The sequence below is a fragment of the Pomacea canaliculata genome, linkage group LG2 (assembly GCF_003073045.1).
Source record: "Pomacea canaliculata isolate SZHN2017 linkage group LG2, ASM307304v1, whole genome shotgun sequence".
NCBI classification, from domain to species: Eukaryota; Metazoa; Mollusca; class Gastropoda; order Architaenioglossa; family Ampullariidae; genus Pomacea; species Pomacea canaliculata.
In genome coordinates this window covers 34,525,247-34,541,664 of record NC_037591.1, presented here as the reverse complement: position 1 = coordinate 34,541,664, position 16,418 = coordinate 34,525,247, and positions in this window count along the sequence as shown.

Sequence of the window (16,418 nt, the reverse complement as noted above, 5' to 3'; positions counted from 1 at the left end):
TCAGCCACAGCTGGCGACTTTCTGTGGCTGACAAACTAAATCTCTGTGTTGAGGGGCTGGAGGGGGAATATGGCGTCTTCGTGACTGGCCGCCATTTGTCACCGGCGACTGCAGCGCGAGCTACGTCGAAGATGAGCGACACGTGACAGGTCCTACTTCCCGGAGGACGTCAGCTTGTTCCCTGTCAATCCCCAGCTTGCTTTCCCCTGATATTACAGGGTCTTCCTAACCGGACATTGTCGAATTAGTTTTGGACATTTATTTTGAGGATATTTTGAGCAATTGTTTTATGTCTGTCGCGTCAAAATTTGTCAAAAATATTGTCGGTCACATGTTTGACTTTTATGTGTCCGGGTAGGACAGGATTGGCTGACCCACACCCGTGTACAAATTGTGTGGATGCTATTCCGATTGGATAAAGACTTAGACGATGAAAAGAATGTTACCACCGAGGTATCGCTGTAGTACATCAACTAAGTGATGTTTGTCCTACATCAATATTAGTCCCAACTTCTGACACGCTCTGTTCTCTTTTCCCCTGCATATTATAAAAGAAGAAAGTGCAATAGAGGGCACTATCCGCTGAATAACAGTAAAGAAGAAGAACAATGCTATTATGACACCCCGAGGTGATCATATCTCGTTTTTTTCGAGGCTTCGCCGCGCGGCGGAGAAACGGGTACGCGGGCGCCGACCCACGCGACAAAACGAACGCCCTTCTCGGGTGGCAGCGGTGAAGAGAGACAAGAGGACATCTCCACCCTCCGAAATCGAGTCCCCACGCCCCCTTTCTTTCCTCCCACCCACTTCCGTGCTCACTTACCCGGTAAGCCTCTCGTCTTGGAGGGAGACTCTGCCCACCCTCGCTACCCGCTACCTGCCACCCCTCCCCACGGAATCGATGTCGGTTATGTTTTGCAAGTTCGGTGCGTTGTCGCATAAACTTCACGATCCCTTGGCCCCGTATCTGCGCAATCGATTTGAAAGTGACTTTCACACACGTCCACCAACCCTCTCTGTCTTGTCACGTTGAACCACACTTCTTTCTCTTGCAGACGGGGTGGTCCCGGTCACACGGTCGTTTATCACCAAACACTCAGAGGATCGAAAAATCCTTGGTTCAAACCTCGGCTCGAGGGGTGTAAAGCGTTATCTGTGTTATGACACCTGTTCTGACACAGGACTGGCCTTTCGAGGGATAGGGAGGAGATCTGAGGGGTTCGCTTCCCACCCCGTCACCCGTATAGTACGAAATCGCTACTGCCTGGAATAATTTCCATTTCTTGTCAAATAAACCAGCCACCATTCTACTAAGTGGCTCGGAAATCTGTAGTTTGTCGTTTGGATTAATTTAACCCGTTGATTCCTTATCCAGACAATTTACTCGCTGGGTATCTACGACAATGATGAATGCGAGCTGTTGGTTGGGTAGAGGGTGGGCGATGGCTTTCTGGAGTCAAGTGCATTATCTACGAGTGGTCAGGAAGTGGTCAAAGTTTGACTCTCTCTGCCTCTGACTCATTGAGTGATGCCAACCGTGAGTTGCAAATTCACGTGGAACTTCCTGTGGTGTAGACCTTTTGTTCCTGTCAGTGTGTGAGTTTTTTTAATTTTTTTTCTCCCTCTCTCTTCATGCTTTCTAGACAGAGTACAGGTCCTGAAGAAAACTGACAGACAGCTTTAAATGCACAGACAGTGGGTGATGGGGGGAAAGGGGGAGAACACCAGAACACGTGATATGAAGGGTGATGCAACAGGAAGTGAGGTCACCGCACAAGGTGAGACTAGTGCTGATGACAAAGTGAGAAAGAATTTTATTAAGTCTTTTAGCAGAGTTTTAAAACATCACCTACCCCCTCCCCTTCCAGTCACACCAGGCCACGTGTCTCGCCACCAGTTGAAGTTTTCTTATACATATATATTTTTTTTTTTACAAAAATTAAGACATGCTGTCTGATTAATGGACGTGCAGGCTTGAGTATTAGCATGAGGTACACGTACAGTGTGTCGAGGAGACTGTAAAATGTCACCTGCGATGGAAAATATTACATGCAAAGAGACAGGACAAGCTTTGCTGCTAAACAGTGGGGTAGGAGGAACCAGGGGGTAGATGTTGTGTTGCTTTGTCGTTCACTGTCAGCATAATTTGACCCCCCACCAACCTACAAACCTCCTACACAACTGCTAAAGATTCATTACTGTAAGTGATGAACCTGTTTCAAAATTTAAAGCAAAGAGATTATTTTCAGGGTGGAATTCTACCTTAAGTTCTGCGGACATCATGGCTGTCTATAGTTATATATATATTTTTAAAAGCGTTTTTGGTCTTGGGGAGGATACAAAGCTGTGTGTCTGAATTAATAGTTGCTGAGATGGGTATATTAAAGAAATAATACGTTTAAGAAAACAAAGTGTTTTACAGTCAAGCAACATGATTTTTTCAGTCAACTACTAAAACGAGGCTGGTGTATACAAAGCTTCCGGTTTAGTCACATTCATTTCTGAGGCTCGCCGAGACTAACAGCGGAGAGCTTCGCAAGAGACTAAGCGGTGGTCTCGGCAGACAGACAGCAGTCCACCTATAAATGTCCATTGCTCCACTGTGCACTGAAGTCCACAGCACGACAAGGACGTATGACGAGTGGTCACAAAGTGTGGAATGCACACTGCCACACAAGATGGCGTTGTAAGCGTGTCAAGTGTGCCACGAGGACAGTGCGCGCGCCCTCTAGCAACAAGCCTCCGTACATAGAGGATGCGGTCTTATGGTGCTTCTTTTTTATTTAATTTCAGATTGTGTGTGACATCATCACAGTTGAATCGTGCAATCATTCACACACACACATACACCTACAGATGCACGCACTCAAAAAAAAAAAAAAAAAAAAAAAAAAAAAAAAAAAAGAAAGAAAGAAAAAAGAGACGGAAGAAGTGAAGTAAATAAAATCGTAAAGTGAAGTAGGATGGTGGGACAGACAAAAGCGTACAAAACATACAGGAAGGTCAGCCCAAAATTGAGATGAGAATTAAACAAAAAAGGAAAGCAACGCAAGTAAAATTTGATAAGCAAAAAAATTGGGAGATAAACACGTGCGTTCAAGTACTGAACCACACCTAATATTATCACTGTTTTTGTTTTTGTTTAATTGATTCTCACTATGTTAAATTTCGATAAAACTCAGTTTTAAAAAAATGCTAGAACTGTTTGGATGACTTTCAGTACCGCGGCACATTCAGTAGACAGGTGTGACAGTGTAGACATTGCAGTGTGCAAGTGTATGTAATTCAAGTATGGACGTGTGTTTACCTGGTTTACCTGTGGGAGTGTAAGTATTTAACTGCACAGTTCTAGAGAGAGATTGTGTGTGTGCAACTATAGATGTTGAGGTGCACGTAAATCACACTGGCAGCCCCAGGTATCTCCTGTCTTATCTGCTCACGAAGAAACTGTTAGCCCAACATACAGGTTCTGTCAGTATACTTCCCTACTTGACAGTGGGGCTGGGAGAGGGTCTCTCTCTCTCTCATCTAGCCAGACACTTAAAGTCTTCACACTTCTATAAAATTATGGCTGTGGATGATATTGATAGAGGCTATCTATAAGCAAGGCTGTGTCGAGTTTGTTTTTCGTGCTCTTCGTGTCCTCTTCATGGCCAGGTCCTTGTAAATATGTTGGCTTGTTGAGAGCAGCACGAACTTGCCTTCTCCCTTGACTACCTATCATTGCCTCATAGATGTGAGTTGAGGACAGTGTTTATACCCACATAACTCATTTACGACTTCTTGTTTTGATTGGATATTATTCAGAGACGATCTGATTACTGCTTCGGTTTGTCATCACAACCCCACCATGCAACTCCATCTACTGATGGAACGAGTTTTCTCTAACGCGGGATGTTGCAAGATTTTAAGAACCAGTTTTTTTTTCTTCCTCAGAACAGAATCCTTGTTAACCACTACAATATATCATGATGAAATGACAGGGAGGGTGAACATGTATGTCCGTCCCGAGAGCCAACGGGTGCACAACGGTTGCTGTGTAATGTTTTAGTGCACACCTTGATCACGTGACCTCACAGGCTCCCGGTCTGATACACAGATGGTCACGGATGTACGGTTATGAAGGTCTTTGCCGTTCCTCAACAGCAACCACCATCGCTACCCTCATTGCTCACATTAAGACTCTTAATCAAGAGAGAAATAATGGAGAGATCAGAGATACTTGTTAAAAGTAATCTCGTTTCGTGTCCTCTACCTTTTGCTTATTACTGATGTATGCATTCTTTTGCACCTCTCTCTCTCTTATATATATATATGTGCGCGTGTTTTTGCTTTAGACAAATTTTGTCAAGAATGTATAGTCACTGAACTACACCGTACTTACTGAAACATTCTGTCAACTTTAAGCCACCGACATTCTATTGTCCTTTGAGCGTCTGTTGTTGGAAACATTTGCATTCATTAAAAATATTAATAATTTTATTCTGCAGATGATAAAGTGACAATTAAGTTCAGCTCTAGATAACTATCAGTACCTTTTTGAAGTCCAAATTAATCACTACCGCCTGCGAACTTACTTTCAGTGTCTATGTAACCATATTTCTACACAGCCATGAGTCACGCGGAGACAGGTGACTGTCACGCGCTCCATTACCTCGCTCTTTGCTTTAATTATCATGTCCTTATGGTGTTTGCTCTTTGTCTGCGGCTAAGCCAGTGGAACCAGCCTTGGAGACGGTTACAGAGACAATCGAGAAACGAGTCACGAGGACCAGCCAGTGACGTGTATAAAGACTGTTCAGCTTCCTACCCACCCCGGGTACCACCACAGCTTAAAGACCCACTGGAGCGAAGATCATCTTGACAACTAAAAGGATTAAGAATGTTGCAAGATTATATCATTGCAAGTTACATTGCCCCTCGATATCAAGTTGTATGGACCTGTGGACGCCCTGCAGTTTCATCTCCAAAGCTGTCTTCGAGTGTAACCAAAATATTTATAGGTGAACAACAACAACAACACAATTGCGCACGTGTTCTTTGTCGATGATTGAAGCCGTGTGGTGTACAGCCAGAAAGGACTTGTTATTCGCTCAGATATTGTGAGTGTAATGAACTAAATCCAATCATTTGAAAAAAAATCACTTTGGTTACTGTTTCGTGACCAACACTCTCACAGTGTATCGCTTTTTATTGTAAACCCCATCAAAAGACACTGCGACATTGTGCAACCAATGAACCCATGAAAGCTTTTGTACCCCCAAGTGATGATCCCCTTTGAGCCCAAGCACCCCGCCTCTTTCCGATCTCGGAAGAGACTACGGGAGGTATCGGGTTTCACTGCGCATGCGCGAGCCAGCAAAGACGCAACTGAGGATATTTCCAGGTGACTTGGTGTGACCCTGTGTTGTGTGAAAGCTGTTAGCACGAGGCTAACAGGATCTGGTGTCTAATCCCGCTAAGGCACTGTGCTACAGACAGTCATCACAGCCATTAAAAATAAATACATAAACTAAACTCAGGTGTTAGCGGTCCTCGAGACAGGATTTGCAGTCGGTGACAGACTAACAAAAGCTAGCATAGCACTAACCCGATGTCTCTGTTTTAATCTTAAGTAATGATTGGGTCAGGTCAGGTCAGGTCAGTCCCATGCCCGGTCCGGGCGTAGGGGGGACCGTCCGGCAGCAGCAACAGACAGAATTTTCCACCCGGTCCTGTCTTGAGCAGATGAGAGCAGGTCTGGCATCTCGCGTTCGGTCCATTCTTTAATGTTGGTGACCCAGCTTTTCCTCGGACGACCACGACGACGGCTCCCTTCGAGGGTTCCTTGTAGGATCGTCTTGGACAGGGTGTTGTGGCGGGTGACGTGACCGAACCAGGCGAGCTTGCGCCGCTTCACTGTTGCCAGAAGGGGCTCATGTGGGCCCACGAGGGAGGTTACGGTGCTCCGTACGTATGCGTTGGTCTTGTGTTCGCGGTACGAGATGCGGAGCAGCTTTCTCAAGCACTTGTTCTCAAAGGCCTGGAGCTTCTTTTTCCGTTGCGGCAAGCAGCGTCCAAGTCTCGCAGCCGTAGAGTAGGATTGACACTACGAGGGACTTGTACAGCCTGTGCTTGGTACTGAAGCTGATTGAGTTGCTTCGCCAGATCCTATCCAGCCTGGACATTGCGGATGTTGCCATAACCAATCCTGATACGGATCTCTGCTGTACAGCAACCATCTCTAGTCAGGGTGGCACCCAAATACTTGAAGCTGTTGACCTCCTCCAGTTTCTGGCCGTTCATGACGATGTTGCTGCTGCTGTCGGTGGTGGAAATAATCATTACTTTGCTTTTTTCTGAGCTTATTTCCATGCCATAGGCCCCCGCTCGCCTGGAGAGTCTGTCCGTCAAATCCTGAAGTTCTTTGTTACTGCCTGCCATGAGGTCAATGTCATCTGCAAAGCGGAGGTTGCACAGGGGTCTGCCACCAATGGAGATTGAGGTAAGGTGGTTGTGGAGGGTGTCCTGCATGATTTTTTCAAGGAAGATGTTAAAAAGGATGGGAGAGAGTAGGCACCCTTGACGGACCCCGATCGTCATCGCGAAGAACTCGCCTAGGTGGTTGTTGAGTAGTACCGCGCTGGAGGCGTTCTTGTAGAGTGCTGCTACCATCTGGATCAGTCCCTCCTCTATGTTGAATGATCTCATGACCTGCCAGAGTCCATCGTGCCAGACACGATCAAAAGCTTTTTTGAAGTCGATGAAGTTATGGTATAGTTGACGTTGATGCTCCAGGTGTTTTTCTATCATAACACGGCAGTTAAAGATCTGTTCTATCGTGCTTCTTCCAGCCCTGAAGCCAGCCTGTTCTTCTGCCAGCAGTTCCTCTGCAATAGGTTTTAAGCGGTTGAGGATGATTCTGAGCATTACTTTGCTTGGGTGACTTATCAGACTGATGGTTCTGTAGTTCTGGCACTGCCGCAGGTTCCCTTTCTTAGGGAGTGGGATGATGATAGACTGAGCCCATTCTTTTGGCCATTTCTTTTCTTCCCATATCTTTTGACACAGTGTGGTGAAGGCCTTGGTTGTTGCGTCTCCTCCATGCTTCAGCAGCTCAGCAGGTACGTTGTCCACACCAGGTGACTTTCCTCCCTTCAGACTGTGCATAGCTTCTCTCACCTCATCAGTGAGGACTGGCAGGTCTTCAGCCTCTCTTGTCCCAGTCTGGTGATGCTGGAGAATGCTGGTGTCTGGCTCGATCTTGTAGTTGTACAATGATTGGGACCGGGATGCAAATCACAATTTTAAATAAAAGGAAATTATACAGCAGCGAGGTAGAGGTGTTGAAAACAAGGAAACAACAGGTGAAAGAAGGTACATGAAGACCCACACCTGGTATTTACATGCAACACATACATTCATGCGCGAGTGACCACGCACCCTGTTTTTTAATATTTTATTATCAAACCAAGAGAAAACAAACCGTCAGTGTCACAATAGAAGTGTTACAGGAGTGCAGGATACTGTGATGTCACGGGTGTACATCATGAATGCAGTATGCTATGTGTGTACCCGTTCTTCTGTGTGTCTCCCTTCTTCCGTTAAATGCATTTCTCGATGACTTTTCTAGTTTTGTATTGAAGTCTTGAAACTTATCGGTTCCGAGAAACAAATTCACCTATGTACCCTGTTATTAAAAATAAACAAATTTTTTTTACTGTTTTAATCCAGCTAATCACTTATCAGACCATGATCCACTTAATGCAGTTGTTATATCAAACAAATTCAAGCTATTGAGTTTTTTTTTTCTTTCACTCCTCTTTGAAAGCAGAGAAGAACAAATAGAAATCCAATCACACCACAGCCAAGAAAAAAGAAGGTAGAACAAAATTTGTCCTTGTAATTATCATTTTTCAAATGTTTTCCATCATCAACGTCAACGTGTGAGTGCGTGCGTGTGTTTCTTCACGCGAAGTGCGCGTGCAACGAATCCCAGAAGTCATCTTGACGTCAGCTTTACACAGTTTACTCCGCCACAAAAAAGTTCTTGCAAAACCTCGGGACTGGCGTCTGCTCGGTGCTTGACAAGGTGTGTATTATATACAAAATGTAATACAAGCGTTCGGTGCAAATCACTGGAGACACGACAGTCCCCCAGGCTTGGTTTGCAGGGAGGGTCGTGACCTCCTGACAACTGAATATAGTGCACACCTTCGGAGTGGGGAGGAGAAACTTGTTTCAGGGGTGAGACGTTTGGGGGGGAGAGGGTGAGGGGAGGCGGCTGTATTTTTTTGGTGGTGCCAACAAAAGATTAGCCAACATGATATGAAACTAAAGTAATTAAATGCGGCTTGAGAAGGTGATTAGAGTTTTTTCGTGTAGCGAAGTGAAAGAGAGAAACATCTTCTAAAGAAAGAAAAATAAAATACAAAATCGGGCAAAACAAGAAATGATCCCAGTTACTTCCCATGAACCACACATGAACTGTCGTAAGAAATTTTATGTCATAAATAAATGAATACGTTCTAAAATAAATTTATTAATAACTAAATAATAAAACCTCTTTTTCAACCTTTGATTTTGAGCGCTTCTAAAGATTTAAAAAAAATAAAAACAGCCTCCGATGCCTTAAAAAACCGAAAACGAAATTCCCAAAAGTTGCTTTAAGTAATAATTATCATTTAAAATAAAACCCAGACATGTCTAATGCAATATTTCATTTTTGACATAAACATTCTACAAAGTTGAAATGCGATTAATTTAATTACACTTGCAAAGTTTTCTCTCTCATCAATTATAAAGACCAGGAGGCAGAGAAAGTGAAAATAGTGTGCCTTTCTTGTGGCCGAAGCAGTCCGGTATAAAGTTTGTATTATTGTCTGGAAAAATAATTATAACCAATAAATCCTTATGGTAATAATAAAATCATAACTAATTCGTGTCACTTACATTTAATGTGTTGTTTACATTTTATTAAGACGTGAAAATAAAATACGAAGTACCTTCTACTTTTCAGTGTAAAGATGGTGTATAACTGTATATGTTAGAAGGGTGAAAACTTTTTCAGTACTTCGACTTAGGTTAGGGCCTGTGAATGGGACCACGAACTTGTATTACTGGACTACTTGCAGACGATTTTTTTTTCCAGTTAACAACTAAAACGAGGCAGGATACTACAAAGCTTCCGGTTTAGTCACATTCTTTGTTTAGGATAGCCGAGACTAACGGAACTTCTTCAAGAGGCTAAGCGTTGGTCTTGGCAGACAGACAGCAGTCCACCTATACATATCCATGATGGGACAATGGCTTCGTCATGCGCCATATTGAACTGCGATCTTCAGTTCACCTTCTGCGTACTTTACTCTCCCTCGTGAGGTGCGAGGAGAGGGCGGCTTTCTCTGATTTCATGTGACACCTGTGTCACTGCTGCTTTGTAACCTTCAGCGTCTTTCGTTTCAGTTTGAGGGCAAATAGGTCGCGGAGTAATGTTACCCTACTCTGTTGTAGATCAAGAGAAGACCGCTAGGGGGACTGTGGATGAATACGGTTACAATACAAGTTAGCCCCCAGCCTCACCCCGCTGCTCCACCATTGACTGGCACTAATAATGGAGATGACGCATTTCAAGAAAATTGTTCGTTTCTGAAAAATGAACAATGGTGTCACCGTTATACGACACTTTCATGTGACTTATAAAAACTAATATTATGATTGAAATTGTGTTCTGTGGTACTCTAAAACATCTGGAACGAAATGTAACGAGCGAATTTTAATGTCGTTGGGGGTCACGGACTGTTAAGGTCTGTAGTTTTGAGGTCGTGTTCATGGAGCCAGGGTAAATCTTTATTCTGGATAAATCACGATCGAGCATCTTACCTCCGTGGTTGTGAAGTAATGTCCAGACTTCATGAATGTTATTTACCCCTGGTATTGTAGTTATAAAGCCGTGAGAAAGATTGCCTGGGATATTACCACGAACTTATATTATTGGATTCTGCAAGACGGATTTTTTTTTCAGTTCACTACTAAAACGAGGCAGGTGTGTACAAAGCTTCCGGTTCAGTCACATTCATTGTTAAGGCTCGCCGAGACTAAGAGCAGAACTGCGCAAGAGGCTAAGCGTTGGTCTCGGCAGACAGCAATCCACCTATACACATCCATGATATTACATATAATAAACAAAACTTAAAATAATTCGATCAATACAGAAATGCTCCAGATTATATTACCATCATCATCATCATCATCATCTTCGTCCTCATCACCACATCATCAAACATAATTCTTGACTGCAATGGCTGTCCCTGTCTTGAACAAAAAAATGACAGCCTGAGGAAAGATTTAATGAATGTTTTTTCCCTTCTCCCATCATAATGAATGCGATTTCACTCTCATGTCTTAATGAATTCTGTTTCACTGTCATGTTTAAAACAGAAAAAGAGGATGACAGGTCACATGAACTTATGTAAAGAGTTTGTGTTGGAGGGTTTTAGGAGCAATTTTAGATAGTATAAGATAAGAGCACATTTTTTTTTATGAAATATTTCAGATAACTCTGTGACTGGAACAAGAACAGATAAGAGATTGTGTCTACACTGTTTTTGGACGGCTTGCTGGGTTGATGGATATATACTCTTAAACGACTGTTACCTTATGTGCAGATGCTGTTTGTTTTATATTTTTTAATAGTTTTTATGTGTTATGTATTTGTGCAACAGAATTAAAAAGAAGTAAGTTAACAGGGAAATAAAACAAACCATATCTTTCAAAAAAAAAAAAAAAAGGATAGTGAGAGAAACTGCAAGAAAAGTAAGCGTACCTGGTTTACAGGTACAAGTCAGGCATGTGTCTATGTATCACAAGAGGCCATTCAGGTCGGAACTAAAGAGACGAGGACGTTTCTTAGATTTTCTTCATTTGACCCTTGACTTACCTGAGCTTCATGAAGTAAAAGTAGCCTTATCTCAAGTGATGGGAGGAAGTGATGGGAGGAAGTCTAGCCAGTAACAGACTCAGGCCTGTCTCACCTCTGACAGCTACATGCCCAGGGAAATCGCGAAACAGAGAAGAGTGAGAACTTTCTAAATTGTGTAGGGAGTGTGTGAAGAGAAGTGAATCACTTCGTTGAGTCCATACCATCTGCATTACGTGTCCAACTGTATGATGTATTCATTTTTTTGAGTGTTTAGACATTCGGAACATAATTCTTTCTCTTGCTTTCTGCGTGTGTGTGTGTGTGTGCGCGAGCTCACTCATCCTGACCCATTGTCCTGTCTCTATTCTATCAGCTTAACTTGCTTCAAATATCCATCAGAGTTTGAAAAAAATCAGATAACATTTCCGTACAATCAATTTTTCACAAAATCTGAGTGATTAACCACTTTCATTCTCAAGGTAAAGGTCAGCAAGTATTACCAGGGCCACAAAGAGGTTAAAAACGTGACGTCACGAATGGCCATAAATTCACTGACGTCGTCAAGGTTTCCGCCAATCGGGGATCGTATGTTAATTAGGTGCATTTGTGAAAATATTGCATGCATATTGAAATGTCTGTCGTTTAAAAAAAAAGTCACATTTCAGCAGAAATTTAGGATGGAAAAACTACAATGAGAACCACACTTGGCATTTTTATTTTTGAAATTAATTATCTGTGGTTGAAACAAACTTTTGATTCAGCCACGGAAAAGTCACATGCCGGAGTCTGTTAGAGACAACATCTGGGGAGAAAGAGTTAACCCGGGAAAAAGGACAAGTTGTTTCGTAATATTTCACACACACACACACACCGACTGTACGTATAGTCACACCCCACCACCCCACACACACACACATGCTAGGGCAATAACCTCTCTCTTCCAGCCCCAAGTCTCTCTCTACCTACCTCAGGAAGACGAGCGTCTCCAAACACCTGAGACATGTACCCTGAATAGCGATGATATCTGTGTTGCCATTACCCGTGACTGTGGTAGGGAGAGAGAGAGCGATGTCTCGGTTGCTTGCTCCCGAGACTTCCACACCCTCCTCCTAGCCCCCTTTCTCTTCCTCCTGCACCCTCCGCTTTGTTTACAATTTTGGTGCATACAACAGCTGCTGTCCCCTGTCATCTCCTGCACCTCACTCATATACGATAAAGCGCTTCTTTTGTTGAGCAATGAAGTCATCAGCCCACTATCATGACATCGACAATGTACAATGAGGAGGATGACAAAACGAAAAAACAGAGCTGGCAAAAATACAAACTGTTTGATTGGAGACAGAAGTCATGCGTGTTGCGCATGGTAAACTTTAAAAAAAAGGTACATTATGCCTAAGTAAGTGTAGGAATTGACAGGTGGATGTTCTAGTCAATAATAATAATCGTCATCATCTGTAAGCTTGTACAGCGCGGCTCACATCGCTTAACAAACACAACATACAAAAGAAAGACGAAAATATTGCAGTTATTGGAAGACTTCGTTGTTGCTCACCTGGATGAAATCTTTATAGACCAAGATGTTGGTCTAGTACCGTTACAATCAACAATCGTAAAAGTGTTGTTTCTTCCATGATGAACATGAAAGATCAATCAATAATTCATAGCAGTGATGACTAGAGACGCTGTTACATCAGAACGACAACAAACCGTGAGTGGCTCAACGTTTCTACAATAAGCTGTCTCATAATATTTCGTCTGCTTGGAAAACAAAACACACACAGTGTGAAGGTGAACCCTAAACCCTCTTCTTCCGATGCCTTTCACCTTCTCTGAAAAATCTGCTAGGTGTGTGAGTGGGGAGGGGGATGCGGGGAGTTTTCTAATCACAGATTCTGATGACCTTTCACTGTGTTGTCAGATGTTTAAAAAATGACAACAAAAATAGGTGTTGGTGTGTCTCCCATGAGCAAGATACTTTATCTTCTCTTCCCTGCTAGCTGTAATGAGCTCTCGTACTTAATGGCAAAGTTAATTATGTTGAGGAATTGGGGATAAAAGAACTGACTTGAATGAACAATTGATGTCAGGTAGGGCATGGCCCTGGTGCTCGTGTTTCGGCCATGAGGCATCAAACCCCTCCAGTCTGCAAACCTGTTATCATCAGATCCTAAGATAATAGAGTAAGTCAGAAATTGTGTGATGGGACGTGGGGTGGGGTGGAACACGGTACCCGAGAACATAGAGGTAAAAAATATATATATAATATGGGTCTTTTTTAAAGCTTGGATAATGCAAGTCGCTAAGAATCAAGCTTCGATTTTTGGACTCGAGGAACTTTGAGGACACGGATTACAAATAATTAAAAAAAAAAAAAATGAAGGCCATCTCTGTCAGCAAGTATATCATCCAGAGAGGACGTGTACACGTGTTCGACCCGATACCAGGTCCACACCGACGACTTCAGGATTCTCACTCTAAGATGACGATGGGGCGTTTTATCACTGCGCTAGGGAACTACCCTTAATTAAATATCAGCAAGGAAACACGTGTTCGGCGACAAGTCGACATCACGCCGCGAGAAAGCAGTCAGCGATGGCGAGTGCAGCACGTGACCTGGCCGACAACAGGGAACACACACGTGGAGACCCTGACTGTCCGCCGGTCGTATTTATTCCGGGTGGCGATATCCTTTTCCGCCCACCCGTGTAGTCCGGCTCTTTGGTGTTTGATGGGGTGGACACTATTTCTTCAGGAACGACAGTTGACGAAAGACAGGTGAGTCTAAGCTGGGTCGCGCCGTTGGAACTGATGACCCGAGGGGAAGACAGATGACAGCCGGCTAACCCTCCTCCAGCACCGGACACCCGGTGGGTAACTGAATACTCCAAACGCGTGGGGTAAAAGGGATTTGCCATGGGTCACCTCCGACTGGACCGAGCCCATGTCTCATTAAACGTCTCGAGGGCTGATGCTGACCAGCTTACACTGTCAAGTTTATTTCATTGGAAGTGTAAGCCTGATCCTCGACACAAGTACAGTGGAACCTCGGTTAGCGAACGCCTCGGATAGCGAATATTTCGGTTAACGAACAAAAATTTCGTTAAAAGTTTGTCTCGGATAGCGAACAAAATTTCGGATAACGAACAGCCACGTCAACCACACGTGACCGACCAGCATGTCATCATTCGCGCTCGAGACACAGTTACGATCGGTCGTTCCTTATCCATGCGCATCCTTCTTATTTAGTGATTGTTCTGCTTTATTTTAATAAGATAATCCTCAATCATGATTCCAAAGAAGATTAATAGTAGTGAGGTAATGACAAGGAAGCGGCCAACAAATGAATTGAAAAAGGAAATGATTTCAAAGTATGAAGGTGGCATGCGTCTGTCGGATATGTGATGTATTACCGAAGAGTTTTACAAAAAAGGCAGAAGCAACAGACACTGGACAAGTTTTTTTTCCTTTAACCTCAAAGCTACAGAAAAAGGTTACCCCCGATTTTATAATGTCACGTGTTCATGGAGGGGGAATCAAAGCAGTAATTCCACCCCTTCCTCACCACACCTGCTTCCATCCACGCCGTCAAAACGGCAAGTTTTCTGATATTTAGATGCTTTCGTTAATGTTTTTATGTTTAACTTCATTTAAACTGCATTATAACTGTTCTCATTAAAACAAATACCTATATAGCCTGCAACTTTCAAATATTAGCGAGTCAACAGGGGCTGGGAACCAATTAAATCTATTTCCTTTATTTCTTATGGAAAAAATTGTTTCGGATAACGAACATTTCGGATAACGAACAGTTTTCCAGAACGGATTAAGTTCGTTAACCGAGGTTCCACTGTAATTGCTTGTGAAAGTCGGTTACACACGGGTTTTTCATTATACTCCACAGGCTCCAGATTTTATGTCTCAGAAAAGTGCTAGCAACTGTTATTGCTGGTGTAGGACCGGTCAACGAAATTCTTTCTCGAGTTCTGGATCTTTTTTTTTTTTCATTCTTCTTCTCAAAAGAGCAATTAGCCTAAAGCCGTTCTAAACAAGATAAATGTAAATGAACATTTGACCGACATGCAAAAAAAAAAAAAAGAAAAACCTTGGTCGAAGATCAAATGTCTCAGAAAAGAGTTGGAGAATATGACATTGGGAAGGGGTGGTAAATACACCTGCAGTTGTCCTTTCTCGACAGAATTTAAGATGTCAAAAACATTTTCTAACTTTACAATCATCCCAGATGAAGAAAAGCTCTTGTGGTAAGTAAAGTACGGTTGTCCTCTTCACCTTGTACTTTATTTTACAATCGCATTAGACTTCCAGTTAAACATTGCTAATAGGTACAGCAGAAAGTTGTGAAAATCGGCCATAAACCCCTTTTGGATACAGCAAGTGCTTGTTAACTGAGCTCGAGAAAGTTCTCTTCCCGACAGACGCGGTATGGGTGGACATGCAGCGAAAGCAAATTATTCTGTAGAGAGTCTAGTCGAGGATTCACGAGAAGCATTTTTTTTTTAATATACCCGAAAAGAAGTGTGCCGACTCTGAAAGCTGAAGAAGAAAAAAGAGCCCACATTTAAAGTCCATAGCTTCTTTCTTTCGTTTTCCTGAAATACGGGCATGCATATACATAAGATTGGGAGATGGATGGCTCACCCTCTTTTTTCTGTCGTTAAGGATTGAAGATTACACGATGTCGGGTCCCCCTATTCTCAACCCTCCCCAGAAAGGCGATGCGCAGTGGCTTGTCAATGTTGCTTGTCGGGCTGCAATGAGATCCGGTTTCCTAAGAAGCTAAGTTTTCACCGTCGAGAATGAGGAATGCGAGGCATAGGGGTTATATGGCAGAATGAGGGAGACACAAAAAAAGGGTAAGAAAACAAGGTTGCCTGCACAAAAGAAAAACTATTTTTCTAGAGCACTTTATCCTCTGCATCAGACTTCAATGTGTTTATTATTATTATAACAGGCGACATTAAAAATGTCAAAAGGCAATCACAATGTATCAAAGTCGCCAAATGTTACACGCAAACAAGTTTTAAAAAAGTCGTAAGTGGAATCTATGTATGTGACTATGGTTATCTATTGCTATTTCTAAAATATATTTTCTGCCATAAAATACCTGCAGAGGGATTACAATTAGTAACCTTTGTGTAAAGATGCCCATTTCGGGGGCAACAATAGAAATGGATTCAAATCATTAAGCTGGCACTTACACCGTGTACGAAGAAACTCAGCAATGACAAAATCCAAACAAGTTAACAGGTATGAGCGTATGTGTACATGTGTGGCTAACGGAAAGGTATAGTCCTCTAGCGAAGTGGACATATAGGCGCAGTGAACGTAAGTGGTTCACTGTGTCTAGGACACGATATGCGGAAGGCGGCGACCAATCCTGTCTTTCCGCAGCATTTATCACCTCGATAAATCAGGTGCCCATTTCTCCTAAGCAGTAGTTTGGTGGGCAGGGAAAGTTTCCAGCCGCAGGCCCAAGCATCGAAACAGCTACCTGCATGGTTAA